The sequence below is a fragment of the Brachyhypopomus gauderio genome, chromosome 7, assembly GCF_052324685.1.
Source record: "Brachyhypopomus gauderio isolate BG-103 chromosome 7, BGAUD_0.2, whole genome shotgun sequence".
Taxonomy (NCBI): domain Eukaryota; kingdom Metazoa; phylum Chordata; class Actinopteri; order Gymnotiformes; family Hypopomidae; genus Brachyhypopomus; species Brachyhypopomus gauderio.
Genome location: NC_135217.1, coordinates 16,094,924 through 16,117,548, shown reverse-complemented (window position 1 = coordinate 16,117,548; position 22,625 = coordinate 16,094,924). Strand labels below are relative to the sequence as shown.

General features: G+C 40.5%; 1 pseudogene; it reads left to right on the top strand.

Moving 5' to 3' along the window:
• The first annotated feature begins 14,906 nt into the window (after nucleotides 1-14,906).
• Nucleotides 14,907-22,230, top strand: LOC143519748 (uncharacterized; annotated as a pseudogene).
• Nucleotides 22,231-22,625: the final 395 nt, after the last annotated feature.

Sequence of the window (22,625 nt, the reverse complement as noted above, 5' to 3'; positions counted from 1 at the left end):
TTGGTCGACCAAAAAAATCCTTGGTCGTGGACAGCCCTACATGAAACAGTGGCTGTCGATAAACCTCTGATTAAACTCAGGGTTGGTAAAACACAGAATCTTGCTGCCTTGGGCTACGATGTCAGGAGCTACCCCTTCTTTCACCAGATGGGTAAGCATGAGATAGGAGTCGTATCATCTAGCATTGTGCGCTATGAAGATATAGTTGCTGTACATGTAGCCGGTTTAAAGTGAGAGTTGTAGAACTGTCATCAGCAGTTCAGGGTATCTGCACATTTTTTTAAATCTCAAATTCAATGACTTTTAAGACCTTTTTAATACCTCTCACAAGAAAAAATAATACCAGGGTTGCCAACTTTTCAAGATCGCTTGGAGTGGGATTTGAACCTGGAGGGGGTGGCGAGTGTAAATTGTTGACCGGGGGGTGTCGATCGTAAGTTGTCGACGAGGGTGGTTGCACGACCTCGCACGCGGGGACCTTGCGCGTAATTTTCGGCACGCGGAACCTCGCGCCGGTCGCGACGCGTCATGTATAAACCAGTTTGACGCAGCTCAGGGATCACGGCACATGCAGCGCCGTGCGCAGTGCCCTAGTGCCTGTACATTTACATTGTAATGGTCCAATGAAGGTAATTTAAAAACCAGGACATTTCCTCACTTAAAAAAAAACCCGGGACAGGACGTGAAATACGTCCCGGGAAATACGGACGTTTGGTCGCCCTACACAGTAGACAAATCATTTTTGGCACTTACAGTTAAACTGCAGTTAGCAGTGAATGACTCGATATGCATATTACTATTACGAGTGCTATCATATCGCTTGTGTTTTTCAGATTTCATATGAGAATCCAGCGCTTTACAGCCCATTGTACCAAGTTTGAATGTTTTTCGGCAAGTTCACATCGCGCCTCATACGAATCACTGGAAGGTTTCAGCCAGCCACAATATTTTTCATCCTCCAGCCACTTCACTGAATGGACATTTACCTATGTCTGCATCCTTGTATTGTTGTTCCCGCCGCAGCCCTCAAATAAGAAAAGCAGCGTGTTAGGCAGCTAAAGCGTCGTCTGCTGTTTCCACCTGTTAGGTGACGTACTACAGCCATTAAGCGGAGTATATGGCCGTTGCGGAAATGGTAATTATTGTGGGAAATACGTCTGTAAAATAAAACAGAAAAACTGAGCAAAACACTTATTTAATGCCTCCCCTCCTAAAATTCCAGACATTTTAAGACATTCTTAGACCAAGACATTTTAAGACTTTTTAAGGACCCGCGGGTACCCTGGCAGTTGTGAGTCGTAATGTTATTTGAAGCACAAGTAACAGGAAACATGCAAATGCATATGTAATGTGTATAAAAAGAAAACTTTTTTTTGAACTTTTTTTTTTTTTTTTTTTTCTGTTAAAACCCATCCACCAATGACGTTGGCTTTTCTTGAGCAGAGAGTAGTACTCATTGTCATCTTTGATTGGGTGTCAATGCTCTGGCCTAGACAACAGGGGACAACCGCGGGTTTTTCCTCATTCGTCATAAAGCCATCTGTGAGGAAACATCATTAATGTTGCCTGTGGTACTTCATTCCCTCTTACCAGGCATTCGAAAATACAAAAATATAGTTCAGAAATAGCCAATGTCATTGGAGGTGGGAGAGTAGAAACTGATTGTCCACGATATTGTTTTAATCAGTGTTGTATAAAGTACTGAAATCTCACACTCAAGTAAAAATATAGGTACCCCTCCAAAATATGACTTTGGTAAAAGTCCAAGTCAGTGACTCAAATGTTACTTGAGTTAAAGTATCTGAAACGTCTTGTACTTAAGTATGAGAAGTACTGTAAAAATAGATCTACTCAAGTAATGTAATGAAAAGTATTCAGTAAAAAGGCAAATGCAGTTTGAATGACATTTTTTATATTTTAGTAAACTTTGGTCTAAACACAGTTAAAATGTACAATCAAGTGCAGGCAAAATTGACAAAAACAAAACATTTTGTAAGCCTTCAAATAAGGTCAGTGCTATGTATTTAAAATAACCTCCCCTTGAGGTCATCCTTGCACAATACCCCATTATCACATGAAACTATAAAACTTTCTGTTCATCTTCAAAAGCAACTGGCTTTCAAAATGCCTAGAACTTAGCTGTACTCTTCGTGGGCTGAAAACAAGACCTGCTATGCTGAACAGCCTTTCACATGCTGCAGACGCTGGGAGGGGCATGTTGAGCTTGACAGATAGCTTGCAAACAGAAGGAAATGACTTCAGCAAATCCCTGTGGTCAGCTGAGCAGGACAGGTAGGCATCAAATTGTTTGGCACCATCTTGGGTCTTAGACGCCTGCAGAGACGAGAAGAAGTCATCTTCATCTGAAGAACTTGACCTGGTCGCATCACCTGGCTGCATGGAGGGATTCTCGAGATGCTGCTTGATGTAATCAATTCCTGAAATACAGAAAAGTTGTAGCACTTAAATGATGCAGCTTTCTGCCATGTTGTGGCCATAGTCACAGTGAAATAAAGCATTTGATTTTTCTCTTGCCTTCATTCATTTCGTGCACCAACCAACAGGCAAATCTGTTGATACTACAAAGTGTCAAGACAAACTTATCGTAAGTTTAATACATCTGTTCAGCTTACAAAAGTAATGTTAACTTCAATGACTACCATTTTGTGAAATGATGGTGGTGCAAAAGTGAGTACACCCCCCATGTTAAAATTCCATAGTGTATCATGATCTGCTTCAGCAGTCACAATACATGTAGACATGTTTGCTTCTTTTGGTGAAATTCAGATTGCCAAACCAACCATTCATGCAATCCCAAACCAAGTCAGTACCACTAACATTCTTGACTGCAAGCATGACACTTTTCTTTGTACTTCTCACTTGGTCACCATCACATGCAATCTAAAGCAAATTTGTTTATCATGGTCTCAAAAAAAACAGACTATGGATTGCTGGAAGCATGTCATGTGCTCTGACAAAATAAGCAAATTTGTTTTTGATGGTGTCAAATGTGTGGTGGTGACCAACTTAGTAAAGAAAAGTGTCCCATGCCTACAGTAAAGCATGGTAGTGGTACTGACATGGTTTTGGGCTACAAGGTCAGCAAACCTCGGCTTGACAGCAGACGCACACACAAAGTTTGTTTCAGTTTTAAAGAGTAGCACATGTTAATGGTTTGTCATTTAAAACTTGCATGCCTTTCATATATTCGTTAAATTTACTCTAAATAGCTATCGCTTTCACCTTCATCCCCCCTTGAATCAAAGAGGCTAGGTAGCCTGCTACAGCCAACATTTAGCCTAGGCTAAATACACATGTGAAACCGAAACAATGCCAAACAAAAAGTTCATTTGTACAAGTAACGTTATATTCAAGATTCTACAATAGTGCCTAATGAGCATGCTAAGGAAACAGGAGGATTATAACAATTTCATAAGAAGTTACCTCAATGTGTTTCTTCAAGTTGGACGGGGAGTTTCTGTACGATAGAATTTCCCCACGTCTTTGGGCAGGCATAACATGCACTTCATGCGGTACGACGAATCTTTAACCCCCAAGAAATCAAACATTGTGTTTAAATAAGGCCACGGGTTCTCATGATTTGCTGGTGGTTCCCCTGTAGCCGAGTCTGTTGTTGTTGTTGTTATCGTCGTTGTCTCCATCTCGTCTTCCATGTGGCTGCTGATTGCGAGCTGGCTTTGTGCTTAATGGGCTCCAAACAGGTGTATCTTATTGGCGGTGATGAACAAGCCCAGGCATGATTCTGACTTCAGTAGGTGGGGTCAAAACATTGCGTTTTCTCTCTCTTTCTCTTTTTTTTGTAACGAGTAACTAAACCGAACATTGAAAATGTATCGGAGTAAAAGTATGCAATTAAATTCAGAAAAATAGTGAAGTAAAAGTGAAAGTTGTCAAAAAAATTTAAACTGGAGGAAAGTACAAAGTATTCCAAAATATACTTAAGTACAGTAGTGAAGTATTTTTACTTCGTTACTATACAACACTGATTGAGTCAGAACCTGAATTCCTGTTGGTGGATCAAGTCCGAGAACCCATTGGTGAAATGTTAGGGGACCTTGAAAGTCAACTTGAGGATGAAAGTAGAAGTGATGTGGGAAGTGAGCATTCACATGATGTTGAACTGGGTGACATCTCCAGTGAAGAAATGCCTCTTCAACCACAACCTGATGAGAAAAGTCCAGGTTTGTCTGAAGAGGAACCAGTGGAGATACCTGTACCTGCTCCGTGGCGGAGGGTAGGACAATCAGATATAAAAACACCTATGCCAACACTTCCACCACGCAGAAGTGCTAGAACAAATGCTGGCAAAAACAGAAATCCATTTAATTTACCCATGTCTGCATGTAATGCTGTGTCTTTCACCCCAGAGGCATTGTTTTAGGTGTTAGCGGGAACGGTTCTTTACACGTCAAAGCAAAATGCTACAGTTAATGTTTAGGAAGTCATCGGGACGTTGACTTCAGGCAGGGGAGAATGTAGCCAGGTGAATAATAAAGTTATTATTTCCATATAAAATGGTCATCATTCTCTCGCATTTGCCTCGCATGCTATTTTAAGTATCCAGTAGGTGGCACTGTTGAGAGGGAGTATATGCCAGTTTCTCGTGCATGTATATAATTGCACGTATGACGACACCCAGCACGAGAGCCTAACTGAAACTGTAACAGACAGAGACGTTGCTAAGTATCACCAGCCATTCTGTAAAACATGAAGTAGTGTGTCGGTGTAAGTGTTTCAACAGTTTTATTAAATGTTTGTGTCGTGTTTATGTGGTAACAATGTAAAAATGAGTTTTATTGATATAGATGTATCTTTGTTTGATTTAGAGGGGAGATAAGACTGTCCACTGGAGTATGTTTCCTTCCGTTAAAGAGGCTGTCTGTAATTTTTTGAATGAACAGTCCACTACTGTTGTCTTTCTTTTTTTTCCTGAAGTACTTGTTAATTTTATAGTTGTTAATTTAAGTATCCAAATCAAACAAAGTTAATGCTGTTTCCTTTTGGAATCAGTCGGGAAATAAAAGCCCCACATTAATTTTAGAGCTGTCTGGTTTTTGTGATTCTCCTTCTACACCTGGCCACATGTATCACCTTTTACACTGAGAACACAGGGGGAACAGTTTTTACCAGAGACTGGAAAATTTGGTTCCCCTTGTAGAATAACTGCAGGAGATTATATAAAGTACAGAAATTGTGCTGATTATTTATATCTGTCTATAATCAATTCATTCAGTAACATTTATTCATCCTGTACCTCCTTTAACACTCTGAGAACACATGGGGGAACAGGTTTTACCAGAGACTGGGAACTTTGGTTCCCCTTGTAGAATAACTGCTGGAGATGATATAAAGTACAGAAATGGTGCTGATTATCTGTATCTGTGTATAATCACTTCATTCAGTAACTTTACAAATATCTGTATCACCTTTAACACTGAGAACACAGGGAGAACAGGTTTTACCAGAGACTGGGAAATTTGGTTCCCCTTGTAGAATAATTGCAGGAGATGATATAAAGTACAGAAATGGTGCTGATTATTTATAGGCAGATGCTATTTGCACCCGGGTATACGCAGCAGTGTGTGCTATTTGCACCCGGGTGTACATAGCAGTGTGTGCTATTTGCACCCGGGTATATGCAGCAGTGTGTGCTATTTGCACCCGGGTATATGCAGCAGTGTGTGCTATTTGCACCCGGCTATACGTAGCAGTGTGTACTATTTGCACCCAACATTTTGATTTATCAAAGATTAGTACTATTATTTTGTGTTCCATTTTACTTACAAATTATTTTACAAGAAGTGAAGATACTTTTATTTGGGGTTATGGGGTGGACCTCAGTTTGAATTTTGTTTTTCACTTGTGAGTCTTTTTCTTTACCATGCTTAGAATTTAAATAGCAATTTAATTATCCTAAGTCGCTTACCGCTAATGGCAGTAATCACATGCTAAATACTACATGTAATATACACTGCCAGTGATAAATAATGTTAAAACAAAATGTAACACAAGTTAATATCTGTCTGTAGCACCCTGATATGTACACCACATTGTATGTGTCACGTTACGATCCCCGACCCCTCCCTTTGGGCGTGTGTTTACGTCGTCTGCGTCAGTGGATCTCCGTGGGTGCGGTTGTGTCCTGTGATAATTCGTCTCACCTGTGGCTCGTCTCATCATCACGTGTGGTTTATGTAGTTTGTCTATTTAATATGCGTTCGCGCAGTGTCTTGTGCTCGTCGTTGTTTGAGTCTACGTGTCTCTATATGTCTGAGTGTTAAACGTGCACTGTCTGCGCTATATGTGTAAAGACGAATAAAGTAACGTCTGTAGCGAACAGGATTCTGTGTCTTGTCCTTCACCCAGTCGCCAGCGTTAGAGTATACAAATGTATACAAATATTCTTCCTGCCAGTACATTATCAGCCTCTTTAATTTTATTTAATTTCACAGAATGCAGAAGACAAATTTGACTTTTTAATTAATTTTTTCTGGATGGTTTGTACATTTTTTAAAGAAATAAATTGGGGTTTTTATTATTTACATCATGTTTAAATAAATTTTAATTTTGTGCATTGGATGGTAGCCCTCTTCACTCCATAATCTCAGTGCTCTCTGGAATTCCTCACAACTGTCGAAGGAGTATCCTTCACAAATGTTCTTTAGCTTTTCTTCCTTCTTGGGAGAAAACACAAATATTAGCTTATATAAAATAGTCATTACATTATCTGGCATATTGACTCTGTCATGCAAAACCTTAATTCAAAAGGACTGTACATCTTTTGTTATACACATTCATGTCCTTTGTGTGTACTGAAACAACACAAAAATAGAGAACAAAAAGACAAAATTATATAATTTTACACAAAACAAAAAATAGACTGGACAAAATTGTTTTTGTAAGATAGCAATGCGACTGTCACGTAGGGCTACGCCCCCCTCTCTGTCACTTCGGGTTCCTGTTCTCGTGTCTGTGTTGTTCCCTGCGAGTCCGTCTCCATGGTTTCCCCTCGTCTGACACGCCCGTGTCATCAGTGTCTTCACCCGTGTGTCTAGTTTAGTTCTGTGTATTTATAGTCCCAGTGTTTTACATATCGGTTATTTGCGCCTTTTCGCACCCGCACGTTCATTGGTAGACATGCGCAGATGGGTTCGCTTTCTTTTTTTTTTGTTAAAGGGTGAAAATAGCCTCGCTGTGTGGCAAATGCTACTTGTACCCGGGTGCAAATAGACACTCCGTTATTTATATCTGTCTATAATCAATTCAGTAACATTTATTCATCCTGTACCACCTTTACACTGAGAACACAGGGGAACAGGTTTTACAAGAGATTGGGAAATTTGGTTCCCCTTGTAGAATAAAGCTGGAGTATATTTAAGGTACATTATTGATGCTGATAAACTATATATAGATTTTCATTTCCCTCAGTAACTTTAATACTATCTGCATCACATTTACATTGAGAATACAAGGGGGAACGCATTTTACCAGAGCCCCAGAAAAAAGGTGTCACGGTACGGCGGGCCCCCTACTGGTCGCCCCCGTTTACAGCGGCAGATGTCCTGTCATGTTGCATTGTGTGCGTCCCTCGGGTGGGCGGAGCCCGTGATCCGTCTCACCTGAGGGTCGTTTGTTTGTCTATATATGTCTTGTCTTTGTACCAGTTGACCGCTGGTTACTATATCCTTAATTTGGATCGACTCGCGGGTTTTTGTTTTGCGCACTTTCTTCATTAAACCATCCATTTTTCCTGAGATTTGACGTGATCGCTTCCATTTTATTTCACTCACCCTGCCCGTCACAGAATAACCAGCCACCCTTCAGAAGCCGCCAGTCTCCTTTACTTTCTCCTTCGTTCGTGGTCATGTCTCGTGGTGAGTGTTTGTCTACGTGGTGTGTGTTTGTCGTGTGTGTTGTCTGAGAGTGTGCTGAGTCAGTCTCCGCTTGTCCCGGCGGTTACTTCAGCCTGAGACTACTGAACTTCGCTCTCTCCCAGTGAAACCGCGAGTGCCTCGTGTTATGCTCGTCCGGCGTTCGTTTTCATGTCTATGTATGTATGTACGTTGTATTGTTAAAATAACGACGCGGACTTGAGCGAGTTCGAGAGTTTGCCCGTGTGTGAATGTTTCGCTGGTGGTGTTTGTGGGTGTGTGTGGACTGGTTGACCGGTGTGTGCTGCACACACAAGTGTGAGACGCGAGGGCTTCTCTGCTTTTTTCGCCTAGCTCACTGGACATCCCATGTTGACGGGGGTGAGTGACATCCAAGCCAGAGAGGCGTGTCCCTGTAGGCGTGACGCGAGTGCCACTCGTTTATGGCTCTCTCTCTCCATGTATCTACGGATCCCATGGTGAAAATGGTGAGAGAGAGAGCTGGAGTAGGCGCATCATGGTCTACAGAGCGTGCGTGTGTGTGTTGTTTGTGTTTTGTCTTTGCATGTTCGTTTTGTCCTAGCATGTACCGTGTTTTGTTTTGTGTAATACCTCACATGCATCTCCCCCTTTAATGTGTGTTGGGAGGGGGTCCAGTTGAGGTCCTGTGCTACAGTGTGTGGCACGGAGGGTGCAGCTCCTATGGAGGCCCTGACCAGGGATTCGAGGGTGTTCTCCGGAGCCGGTAGGGGCCCCTCTCCTGTTACAGGAGGTGAGCTGTTTGGTGTCCCCTCCTGCTGAGATGGAGACCCCTCCCCCCGGGTGCGGGGTGCCGAGATGGTCAGGGTAAGTGTGTGTGTGTGTTTTGTGGTGTTATTAAAATTTATTTTGTTATTCCCCGGAAGGGCTGCCCCTAAATATGTGGAAATGTGGCTCGGAACGCGTAGCTCCACGAGGAGACCTGACCTGTTGGGAGGGACCCCTGAGCAGGTAGGTGCCCCTGAACCCCTTTATTTAGGCAGAGGATCTCCGTGGATCTCCGTGGGTGCGGTTGCGTCCTGTGATAATTCGTTTTACCTGTGGCTCGTCTCGTCATCATGTGGGGTTTATGTAGTTTGTCTATTTAATGTGCGTTCGCGCAGTGTCTTGTGCTCGTCGTTGTTTGAGTCTACGTGTCTCTATATGAGTGTTAAACGTGCACTGTCTGCGCTATATGTGTAAAGACAAATAAAGTAACGTCTGTAGCGAACAGGATTCTGTGTCTCGTCCTTCACCCAGTCGCCAGCGTTACAGTATGATGTATACAAATATTCTTCCTGCCAGTACATTATCAGCCTCTTTAATTTTATTTAATTTCACAGAATGCAGAAGACAGATTTGACTTTTTAATTCATTTTTTCTGGATGGTTTGTACATTTTTTAAAGAAATAAATTGGGGTTTTTATTATTTACATCATGTTTAAATAAATTTTAATTTTGTGCATTGGATGGTAGCCCTCTTCACTCCATAATCTCAGTGCTCTCTGGAATTCCTCACAACTGTCGAAGGAGTATCCTTCACAAATGTTCTTTAGCTTTTCTTCCTTCTTGGGAGAAAACACAAATATTAGCTTATATAAAATAGTCATTACATTATAAGTCTGGCATATTGACTCTGTCATGCAAAAACCTTAATTCAAAAGGACTGTACATCTTTTGTTATACACATTCATGTCCTTTGTGTGTACTGAAACAACACAAAAATAGAGAACAAAAAGACAAAATTATATAATTTTACACAAAACTCAAAAAATAGACTGGACAAAATTGTTTTTGTAAGATAGCAATGCGACTGTCACGTAGGGCTACACCCCCCTCTCTGTCACTTCGGGTTCCTGTCCTTGTGTCTGTGTTGTTCCCTGCGTGTCTGTCTCCATGGTTTCCCCTCGTCTGACACGCCCGTGTCATCAGTGTCTTCACCTGTGTGTCTAGTTTAGTTCTATGTATTTATAGTCCCAGTGTTTCACTTATCGGTTATTGGTTGTTTTGTTCTATTTGGTTAGTTTGTGCTCTTGTTATTCATGCTCTTTGGTCGTGTTGTGCTCTTGTTATTCATGCTCTTTGTTCAGTGTTCTACGCTTCCTGGTCTGTGAGTTCTACTCATTTCGTTGCTCAGTCGTCTGTGTTTTCTGTAGCCTGATTTTCTAGTTTGTATGCGTTTACCCCGTGTTTGGTTTAAAGTGTTCGTTCGGTGTCTTAGTTTAATTCTTAGTATCGTCATGCCTGTTTATTTGTCAAACCTGGATGGCTCGCCCGTTATGACCCCTGCCTGTTTGAACGACTTTGATCATGATCATTCCTCTTAATAAATCTCGCTCTCCTCAGCGTTTGTGTCTGCCTCCAAGCTCTGTAGCGCCAGTTAGTGTTGCCACCTGTCCCGGTTTTCACGTCGCTGTCCCGGTTTGTCCCGGTTTTCCTTCTTTTTAATATTCTGTCCCGGCAAAAAATAAAAATCATTTAATGTCCCGGTTTTCACTAGGTTAGTTCAAACGACTATTTAGACTGTTTCTGCACACTTGAAATCTGTCTTTTTTTTTTCTCGCTGTGTCCATTTTACACCCCCCACCCGGTAACACTTTACGTTCGCCACTATTATGCTCCTATTAGCTCAAAAATATATCAGTGTTCGTTGGATAATAATTCTCACACTATTTCTTAAATATATATCTTAAAATGTAAAGTTAAATTGAGTGATGGACCTTTTATACATAACTATTAACCAAATTCTGCTTACCGTTTCCTACTGTCTCCGTTTCGGTTCCTTTGAATTTGCGCCTTTTCGCTCCCGCGCATTCATTGGTAGACATGCGCAGATGGGTTCGCTTTTTTTTTTTTTAAATTAAGGGGTGAAAATAGCCTCGCTGTGTGGCAAATGCTACTTGTACCCGGGTGCAAATAGACACTCCGTATAAATAATCAGCATCATTTCTGTATTTTTTATCAGCTCCAGCTTTATTCTACAAGGGGAACCAAATTTCCCAGTCTCTTGTAAAACCTGTTCCCCCTGTGTTCTCAGTGTAAAGGTGGTACAGGATGAATAAATGTTAATGAATGAATTGATTATAGACAGATATAAATAATCAGCACCATTTCTGTACTTTATATCATCTCCTGCAATTATTCTACAAGGGGAACCAAATTTCCCAGTCTCTGGTAAAACCTGTTCCCCCTGTGTTCTCAGTGTTAAAGGTGATACAGATATTTGTAAAGTTACTGAATGAAGTGATTATACACAGATACAGATAATCAGCACCATTTCTGTACTTTATATCATCTCCTGCAGTTATTCTACAAGGGGAACCAAATTTCCCAGTCTCTGGTAAAACCTGTTCCCCCTGTGTTCTCAGTGTTAAAGGAGGTACAGATAGTTCAAATGTTACTGTGTGAAATGGTAAAAGAGATAAAGTTTATCAGCATGATTAATTTATATCAAATCTACTTCACCTGTAATAAACAGAGGGGAAACCACTTTTGTCAGGTTCTGGTTAAATGTGTTCCCCCTCTTTTTTCAGTGTAAATGATGTAAATATATATACAGTAAAGTTACTGTGTGAAAGGGTAACAGATATATAGTTTATCAGCATGATTACTGCAGCTGAATATCCACGCTAGCTGAACTGTGTTCTGTTGAAACACTGTAAACAATGCTATGGATTAAAAATATAAAGTAAGAAATGTTACTACTGTAGAACTAAAACGTAAATGCATTCCAAAAGGTGAAACCGTTTCCAAGATGCAATTATAACAGCAAATGTATATTGTAAGGTTGTTGCTACCCCTTTTTGCTGAGGCTTTCGGTTTTACGCGTATCTGAGAGGTTGGCTTAAGAGTTGGCTTAAGGGTTGGCGAACCTCAGGAAGGACTCCAACGTAGATATTCCAAAAAGGTGATTTATTGTGCAACGTGAAAAAGATAAAAATGTTCCCCCTGTGTTCTCAGTGTTAAAAGAGGTACATGATGAATAAATGTTACTGAATGAATTGATTATACACAGATATAAATAATCAGCATCATTTCTGTATTTTTTATCAGCTCCAGCTTTATTCTACAAGGGGAACCAAATTTCCCAGTCTCTGGTAAAACCTGTTCCCCATGTGTTCTCAGTGTTAAAGGTGATACAGATATTTGTAAAGTCACTGAATGAAGTTATTATACACAGATACAGATAATCAACACCATTTCTGTACTTTATATCATCTCCAGCAGTTATTCACAAACTAAGTGAGAAACCGCTTACCCGGAGGAACAGAAAGAAATACAAGAGCAAAGAGAAACACGCAGAGCCCTTCTTAGCCTTCCACAGCGCTACGTCATGATTTCGACAAGCACACTGTAGGGGGAACAGGGGGAACTGAATTTACCGTAACACCGGCGCCAGGACATATACAGTGGGGGGGCGTCAGAAAATTTCAGGGGGGGGGGGGGGTGTGGTTGGCCCCACAGCGTACTAGTAACTCATTGAATCATAAATATAGATCAGAGGTAAATAAACCCTGAACCCTGAATAATTGGGTCTTATTATTAAGGGGGCGGGACACTTCGCCTGAGGGGGCGACGCCCCCTTTCGCCCCCCCATGGCGCCGGCCCTGTCTGGAATGCAGCTGCTGAAGGTCTATCACGATCCACCAGAGACGTACTGCCGATGAGCACATAAATACGTATTCCAGACGTGTTACATCCAACAGACATCTCTGAGATGTATATGTGCTTAATGTACAGTGTACAGACCACCAAAAATAAATTGTTTATTGAAGAATTTTCAGATAGTTTTATGCTATTCTGCTACATGATTAAATCATACTTCCGTGATATGATTTAAGCATGAGGCTCACATGAGGTATCACCCAATCACCCAGGGCTGGACTGGGACAAAAAATCAGCCCTGGCATTTTTGGTTTAGACCAGCCCCTCATAATTATCGGAGCACAACCGACTTGTAATTTATGTATGTTGTGTACAACGTGGAAAAAAACAATTTAAAAATTACTGGTTAAAGTCATTGGATTCAGTCTTAGCATTATTATATCGCAATCACTTATGATTTTATTGAAATCATCTCGAATATGTATTTTCTGAATTTCACCGATATAACAGCTCAATTCTAATTCTTCAGGTTAAAGGTGCTCCCTCCTTTAAACAGCTATAACATGTATTTGTATTTGGCTACAAAGCTTCTTTATGAATTCATGCAACGCAAACATGTCTTAAAAGCATTTGACACCGTTTTACTCTTATTTAGTGTGGGCATATCTGTTGCTAATATTACTTTTATATATTTTTACACTTACTGTAGTCATGCTTAAATTGCAAAGCTTTTTTAAAATCATTTATAAGTTTTAAAATCTGTAATTTTACATGTTTGAGTGCTTTTTAAAACATGTTGAACCACAGCAGAGGCTTCAATGATTCAAGCTACAATGCAGCCTTTCAACACACCTTTAACCTAAATATCTAAAATGCTATGACAGCCTAAAATGGACAGTTGCAGCTCATCCAACACTTCTCAGTCTTGACCATTTGCTATTTTATCTGAATAAGCGCGCGTGGCTGCCAGATTTTGGGAAGTATGCAAATACCAATTACAGGGCTGCCAACTCTCGCATTTGGCTGTCTTCACACGCTCTCATGCCACACATCCGATTTCTCACGCTGAAAAAAATATCTAGTTTATTTACCTCTGATCCATATCTATGATTCAATGAGTTACTAGTTCGCTCTGGCGCCAACCACTGGCGATCGCGATATAATACTTTATTTGTGTCCATTTCACACAGGCCGCTTTCGTCCTATATCCTGATTGGTTCAAGCCACTGTCTATATTGAAGATGGGCCAGTGGCCCGCCCCCTCTAAATTGTGGGCCGGTCTCAGAAAAAAAGAGAAGGAAAAAAAATCCATCGGCCCCTGAGGACTGTCGGCCCACCAGGCAAATGCCTGGTATGCCAGATTACCAGTCCAGCCCTGCCATCACCCCTCCCCTGCCAGGGTCCTCGGGCCAAGGTTTCCTTGTTCTTCCGGTTCGCCAGGCGCCAGGTACGCCAGATATACTACAATTGACACCAGGACCTTGAGGACTGTGTGCCTTCAACTCACGAGGAGCACTACTAGAAAGAGTAGAGAGAAGAGAGAGAGAGACCACAGGCCTGCAGAACATACAGTGCATCTGGAAAGTATTCATTTTAAAATTTTATTCACAGCGCTTCACTTTTTCCACATTTTGTTACATTACAGCCTTATACCAAATTGGATTAAATTGATCTATTTCCTCAAAATTCTACACAAAATACCCCATTATGACCATGTGAAAAATGTTTTCTTGAGAGTTCTGAAAATTTATTAAAATTAAAACACTAAGAAATCACATTTATGTAAGTATTCACAGCCTTCGCCATGAAGCTCAAAATTTAGCTCAGGTGCATCCTATTTCCTCTGATCATCTTTAAGATGTTTCTACAGCTTAAATGGAGTCCACCTGTGGTAAATCCAGTTAATTGGACATGATTTGGAAAGGTACACAACTGTCTATATAAGGTCCCACAGTTGACTGCATGTCAGAGCGCCAAGCATGAAATCAAAGGAATTGTCTGTAGACCTCAGAGACAAAATTGTCTCGAGGCACAAATCTGGGGAAGGATACAGAAAAATTTCTGCTGCTTTGAAGGTCCCAATGAGCACAGTGGCTTCCATCAGTCGTAAATGGAAGAAGTTTTGAACCACCAGGACTCTTCATAGAGTTGGCCGGCCGTCTAAATTGAGCAATCAGGGGAGAAGGGCCTCGGTCAGGGAGGTGATCAAGAACCTGATGGTCACTCTGTCAGAGCTCCAGCATTCCTCTGTGGAGAAAGGAGAACCTTGCAGAAGGACAACCATCAATCAGGCCTGTATGGCAGAGTGGCAAGGCGAAAGCCACTCCTTAGAAAAGGCACAAGGCAGCCCGTCTAGGATTTGCCAAAAGGCACCTGAAGGACTCTGAGACCATGAGAAATAAAATTCTCTGGTCTGATGAGACAAAGATAAACTCTTTGGTGTGAATGCCAGGTGTCATGTTTGGAGGAAACCAGGCACTGCTCATTACGAGGCCAATACCATCCCTACAGTCAAGCATGGTGGTAGCAGCATCGTGCTATGGGGATGTTTTTCAGCAGCAGGAACTGGCAGACTAGTCAGGATAGAGGGAAAGATGAATGCAGCAATGTACAGAGACATCCTGGATGAAAACCTGCTCCAGAGCGCTCTTGACCTCAGATTGGGGGACGGTTCATTTTTCAGCAGGACAACGACGTGAAGCACACAGCCAAGATCTCAAAGGAGTGGCTTCAGGACCACTCTGTGAATGTCCTGGAATGGCCCAGCCAGAGCCCAGACTTGAATCCGATCGATTCTCTCTGGAGAGATCTGAAAATGGCTGTGCACAGACGTCTCCCGTCCAACCTGATGGAGCTTCAGAGGTACTGCAAAGAAGAATGGGCACCCTTGTAAAAGAAAAGTATACTTAAGTGTACCTTTAAAAGTATACTAAATACATACTTTTCATATATATACTTTAGTCCATACTTAATGTACTATTTTGGAATACATTATGACAACTTAAGTATATTTAAATTCCAATTAAGTTATGTTTAAATATATATTAAATGTATTAAGTTATACTTTTGAGTGCTTTTTTCGTACCACTCAAGTTGCACTTAAGTTTAATTAAATATGTTAATTTTTGGTACAATTGTTAATACACTTTAAATAGTTTAAAAATGTACTACTGAGTGCACTGATACACATATTGTATGTGCTTAAGTGCTATTATATTTTAATTTTGACATCATTTAAAACACACTTAAGTACATTTTAAATTATATTTCAATCAGTAAAAAGTACACTTTAATAAAGTGCATACTTTAGTATATTTTATATAAGTACAATTTATAAGGGTACTTACATAAAATATACTAAAATTATGTATTAAATACAAACAACTCGTATTTAAATTAGATGTAATTACCGTTTATAGGGCTAAACTGGAATAACACATTGCAGTTAAGTTCACTAATGCATATATTGATAAAACACAACTATTAAACTATTATACTTCTTGGTTGTACTGATACATATGTTCAGTAACATCACAATTTATAGATTTTAGATAAATTTCACTGAAATACAGTTACATTGCAAAATTCTTTCAATTTACTATCAGTGCATTCAATTACAGATAATTATATTTTAAATTTACTTTGTTATATTACAATATAATACATTTTGTTTTCAAATGCTTTAGCTTATTGCTGAATGTAAAAAGCAAACATGCATACTGCATACCACATTTTTAATATGTATTAAATGAGCACTACCTAGTGATGGGACATCTGAAGCTAGGCTTCGAAGCGTGTACCGAGTAAAAAGGGGCGTGTCCGATGAAGCCCCGCTTCGGAGCTTGTGTCATATTGAGCAAAATCACGTGATCAGCAACAAACGAGGCCTCGCATTACATCGGCCACGTCATTGCTTCATTTTGCGTATCGTTTTTCAAAATAAAAGCGCTATGAACCCTGTTGCTTCGTGGGTTGTAGTAGGTGGTTAAATTTAAAATCTGGAACGTTCTAAATTCTTTTTGTTTGATCAGGATGTACATCAGATTCACACATCAAAAACAGACTAAAAACCATTGGAAGAGGCAAACCTTATTTGTAATGTTAAAATCATTTTACATTTGGCAGACGCCCTTATCCAGAGCGACTTACATTTTATCTCATTTTTATATAAGTGAACAATTGAGGGTTAAGGGGCACCTCAGTCATGGCCTCAGGCCTGGGGATCGAACCCACGACCCTCCGATTACAAGCTCAGTTCCCTAACCACTTCCCTTCCCTAACCACCAGGTCATGACTGCCAAACCAGATCTAGAAGCCCCAAGAAGCAATTATTTTAAACACATTCTGTTTAAAAAAAAAATCAGTTTCTAACTCCAAATATTCAGTCACTCAACAATCACTCAATTCCCAACATAGTACAACATATCTTCATTGTCAAATACGTTCATGACATACAAGAAAACCCAACACAACCACTAATGGTCAAGGATTAGATTGGCTACAAATCATTTTAATAATTAAAACATGACAATTAAGTATGATTTAAATGATTCTCCTGTTACTAAACATGAGTTTGATGGAAACTTTGTGACAATATTGCATTTACAAATTTTTGAAAGTATGATCCAACTGAATGACGAGGCTGTTACAGTTTCACCAGCAGATGTCACTAGTGAGTGATGAATGAAGCCTCGAGTAATGAACCTTTTTGCAAAGCAAAGGGTTGGAAAGCTTCATTGCTTCAAGAGGCTTCATTTGCCCATCACTAGCACTACCATGCTTTAAACATTGCAAATATGTTGATGAATGCACAACTTAAAATTGTGCTCTTTTGTGACTCTGCACTCAATTACAGGTGACAACATCAGGCAGTTCTAGGAAAAAGTAATAACAGGTAGAATCATCCTATTACAGCAATATCAACTGTTACACCAACATCAAGATACTGAAGTGATGCATATTAACAAAAAAAAATTGCATTTGGAAAAAGAAATGTTCCGTTTCAAACTGCATACACTCTAAAAAGTAATTCCGATGGCCTTTAGCTAGTACTTAAAAATATATATTGATATAATATTAAAAATCAAGTTATATGATCTTAGCAGACTTTTTATTTACTGATGTTATTTTTTTAAGTTCTGGTGAGACAAATATTGTAAGTGATGTTTCAACACAATATCATCACTATCCCGAACTTAATATGTTTCATTAAAAAAGAACGATCAAAAATTCAAGTTCTGGCGACTTAATGTTTTTTGGTTGAATTCCCCGCTCACTTGGAAAAGTTGGATGCATGGATCACGCACGCGGCACATGCTGAGGAGAAACCAAATTATCAAGGTGAGTACATCCCTTAAAATAGCGTAAGACCTACACGATAAGCTATTTTTGCTTTTGTGATACGACTAACCTGTGTTAAAGACCATTCAGAGTTATTCAAAAGTTATGTCAAGGTAGTTAGCTACAGACCTAAGCTAGATTTTCTCAAGCCCTCCACAAATAGAACATGCAGTCAGTGAAAAAGGATCATTTGAAGGGTATTGCTGTAGCCCGGAGCACCAAAGTTTGATGTCCATAATTTTTACTGCATGTAATATCATTCACCTCCCGAAGGGTTTTGTTTTATGACGGCGCAGAAAACATCGGTAAGATTATGAAACTTGCCGATTTATTTATGAAGATTTTAATTTAGACAGATAACTTTACCGTCACACCATTAAAAAAAAAGAATTACCAAAGTCATGGTGGTCGTAAAGGGACTGGCAATATCTAATTGAATTAAATTGAAAATAGACGTGTTTCCCGCTCATTTCCCCCCTCACTGGTTATCGCGAGCAGCATAAAGTGTGTGGAATTTTGTGGCTTAACTTTTCCACATTTCTTTCGACGCTGAATGTCATGGTGAGCTAATAAATATCCCAAGACCGTATTCAGTTTAGTCCTGTATTCAGAAATTACGATTTAGTCTTTATTCTCCTCCAGTAGTGTTAATGTTTTTCCAAATATAATCTTTGCAGCATGTCTTAGTTAAGTGCTGGCCAGGTTCGTTGCGTTGTAGCTTTTCGCCATTTTGCGTCTTGTACATACGACTCATATATAATTCATATATATTTATAGTTTTCTCCACCCCAAACATATAGCAGTCAGTAGTATGTCATTGTCATTCTCGGTCTGAATTAGGAATTGTAATATTTTTGGGACGTTGGCAACTATAACAAAATTAGTATTTTAGTGCATGCAACAGGATGCATTGGGCTTGCAAATTGTGTGAATTTAAGAGCACTAGCAAATCAAGGTTGATAAAACACTATAGACTGTATCACTGCCATGGGCAACCTATACCATGTCTTCACCAGGACTGTTTTTGTGTTTTTAAAACATGGGGTAGCTTCAGATCTCATTTGTCAAGAAAGCACTCATTCCAAGGAAGAGTGAATTGGTCACCTTTCATTGCCAAAACTGTGGTGTATGCACATTCTCACTTTGAGGCACTGTGCCTCAACGTGTTCATTCAGAGTAAATACTTTACTCTTGAAGAGCTCAATAGATCGATCAAAGAGTTCCCATATAAATGGTCAGACAAGGCAGATGCACCACAGCTTGTTCCTGTCAACTTTGCTGCACGCAAAAGTGTGGGTGGGAATGGCCATGAGAACTGGGCATTGCTTCGACTCCTGCCACTGATGGTTGGATCAAAAATTCCTGAAGGTGATCCAACATGGGAAGTGATTCTTGTGCTTAAAGACATAGTTGAGCTTGCTGTAAGTCAAATCCACACAGAAGAGACTATTTGCTACTTGGATAGCAAGATATCCGAGCACAGTCACAGGTTTTTCCAAGCTTTCCCAGAGCAAAAGCTTGTTCCAAAGCATCATTTTCTGGAACACTATCCAGACCTGATCAGGGCTTATGGCCCTTTAGTGTCACTATGGACAATGCGGTTTGAGGCAAAACACAGCTTTTTTAAGCGTGTGGTAAGGCATACTCATAGTTTTCGGAATATTCTGAAGTCACTTTCAATAAAGCATCAGTTAATGTTTGCTTATAACCAACATGAGTCCAGTGATGTCAGACCTTCACTACAGGCCACAACCTTATCAAAAGTGGACATTAGTGTGCTGAGAGGGGATATCCAGGAAGCCTTGCAGGCTAAGTTTCCTGGTGTGACATGTGTCCAAGTAGCAAATAGTGTGTGTTACAATAGCACCAAGTACTCCAGTGGAATGATCTTGGTTAATGGCTCCACATGTGGTGTACCAGGCTTTGCAGAGTTGATCCAAATTCTAGTTGTAAAGGGGAATGTTAAGTTTATTGTAAAATGTTTATTAGGGATGCACCGAAATGAAAATTCTTAGCCAAAACCGAAAATGAGGAAACCAAGGCCGAAAAACCGAAACGCCGAAATACATTATGCCAATTATTAGTAACATTGGATTTATGGCTAACCTCACTAAAATCAAGGCATTGCTATTCAAAGAATAAATCAACTACAAAATTTGATTTGAAAATATTTATTTAGCACTGACATTACAGTAATGCATATTATAAAATAAAATTAGTGGTGGGCCGTTAACGGCGATAACGCTGACAACGGACGACCACTAATTAAATTTAACTCGCTTGCAGACCATTTCTATCTGAGAGGATAAATATATGTATTTTATACGAGTTAAATTTTATTATAACTGACTGGCCTGAAAGATAAATATAAATTCTCTCATAAAAACGTGACGTGAGTTGCAACAACATTAAACCGCTCAGGTAAACACGCTTCTGAGAAATGTCGTCTGCTCGGCAAAACATAACAGGGCTCAATGTGCTCTATTAGCCTACGAAATCCCACATCCTCTACGACAGAGAACGGCTGATCGTCTAAGGCAGGGGTACTCAACTGGCGGACCGCGGTCCGGATCCGGACCCGAACGCAGTCCTGTCCGGACCCAATCTCATTCCTGATTAACTGGATACGGACTAAAACAAAACCGTAGCATTTATTTCAGGGCTATTGAAAAAACACTCCGTCACGAGTGTTACGTTTGCCACCCCCGCTCAACAACTTACGTTCGCCACCCCCGCTCAACAACAAGCCTGCCTGGTTGACGCTTCGCGAGCGGCGCGAGGGTCCGCGCGGCGAAAATGACGTAATCGCTGTGGCTCCGCGTGTGCGCGAGTGCCTCGCGCGCTGTCGGTTCGCGAGGTCGTGCACCTCTCGAATTTTGTAACTTCGCGCCGCGCTTCAGCGCAATGAACAAAGTCACGTTTTCAGGGTTCATACACCTTTATAAGGTGGAATTCAAGCACTTGTACGCCACTTTCAAGGTTCATTTCAATATTTCCCAGCATGTTAAACATAATTAAGTTAAAAAAAACGCCCAATCTCATTGGTTCTCTCATGTTTCGTCCTGGAATTACAAGAGGCTCGTAGGCCTATTTGTTAACCTAATACAAGAGAACTATTCAGTCAGACAGATATTTGTTGTGAAACCAAGTAGTTACAATTTCAAGCAGTGCTTTAACCTAAATTCCAGCACTTTTCAAACCTGAAACATATAGCAACATTAAAATTGGTCAGGTAAATGTTCATTTTCCTGTTTTGAGGGGTGTTTCTACCACATATCGTTTCGGACAAAACGCCTATCGTTTAGGACAAAACGCTCGCGAAAGTATAAACGCCTCCACCGTTCGCCCCCCCCCGCTCAACAACTTACGTTCGCCACCCCCGCCGCACCGGACCTCAGGTCACAGGTATCTGCCAAAACTGGACCGCGGACAAATTTAGTTGAGTACGCCTGGTCTAAGGCAACGAGTTCCATCATTTTTGGTGTAATGTCCTTTGCCTTGACGCCATCACTGAAACTTTTTTGCTTTCTGCATCACTGAAACTTTTTTGCTTTTGAAACTTTTTTTTTATCCAAATAAGCACGTGCAGGTGGCGATTTTTGCTTGCGTCATCACAACACATTGTTTCGGCGATGAAAGTATTTCGGCCGAAAACCGAAAATGCAAATTTAAGCCATTTCGGCCGAAAATTTTCGGTGGCCGAATTTTCGGTGCATCCCTAATGTTTATGTACATGGTCAGTAGAACACCTGCGGAGCTATGTGCTTGAAAAACACACACACTGTGAAAGTCTTAGATCCAGCTGAGCTGTCAGACATGTTCCCTTTATCACCTTACTTGATTGGTGGAAGAACCATTGTGACTCTTAAGCATTACATTTATGTTCCATAGATGCGGTGTTCTATCCATCTGTCTAATTGTGTGAGTTAATCTAGTATAAGCCAACAAGACAATCTGAGTATTTTTATATTAAGTAGCTTTCTTTTAACAAAAAGCATTAATCAAACAAATTCTTTCCTATTGGCTGACCAGTTAATCAATAACATTTCTAGTACACGTTTACAACCTATTTAAAACCTTTAATCACATTTCTCTTTCAGATCTAATGTCAGATCCAGTCCAACTGCGAGTTGTCCTTGCAGACCATGATGTTCGTAAACTGCTATTGCCATTTGGCATTCCTGTGACAGTGGATGAACTTCACTCAATCATTTGTGATACATTTGGGATTACTGGAAACTTCACACTGCATTATAAAGATGCTGAATTTGGTAGTGAATACTTTTCCTTATATTCAACCACTGATATCAAGGATAAAGACACAATCAAGGTGGTCTATATCCTGGATCCTCCTACAGCAGGCGTACTCAACTAAATTTGTCCGCGGTCCAATTTTGGCAGATACCTGTGACCCGAGGTCCGGTGCGGGCGGGGTGGCGAACGTAAGTTGTTGAGGGGGGGGGGGGTGGAGATGTTGGCGGCGAACATAAGTTGTTGAGCGGGGGTGGCGAACGTAACACTCGTGACGGAGTGTTTTTTCAATAACCCTGAAATAAATGCTACGGTTTTGTTTTGTTTTGTCCGTATCCAGTTAATCAGGACTGCGTTCGGGTCCGGATCCAGTTGAGTACCCCTGTCCTACAGTAACTCTGTCCTTAACTGATGTGACGGATAACTATGCTTCTATTCAGGACCAGTCATGTGAAGACCAGTCTTGTATCTCTTCTGCTTCAAGCAGTGATACTCTGCCTGTCTCGTCTTTTGAAAATA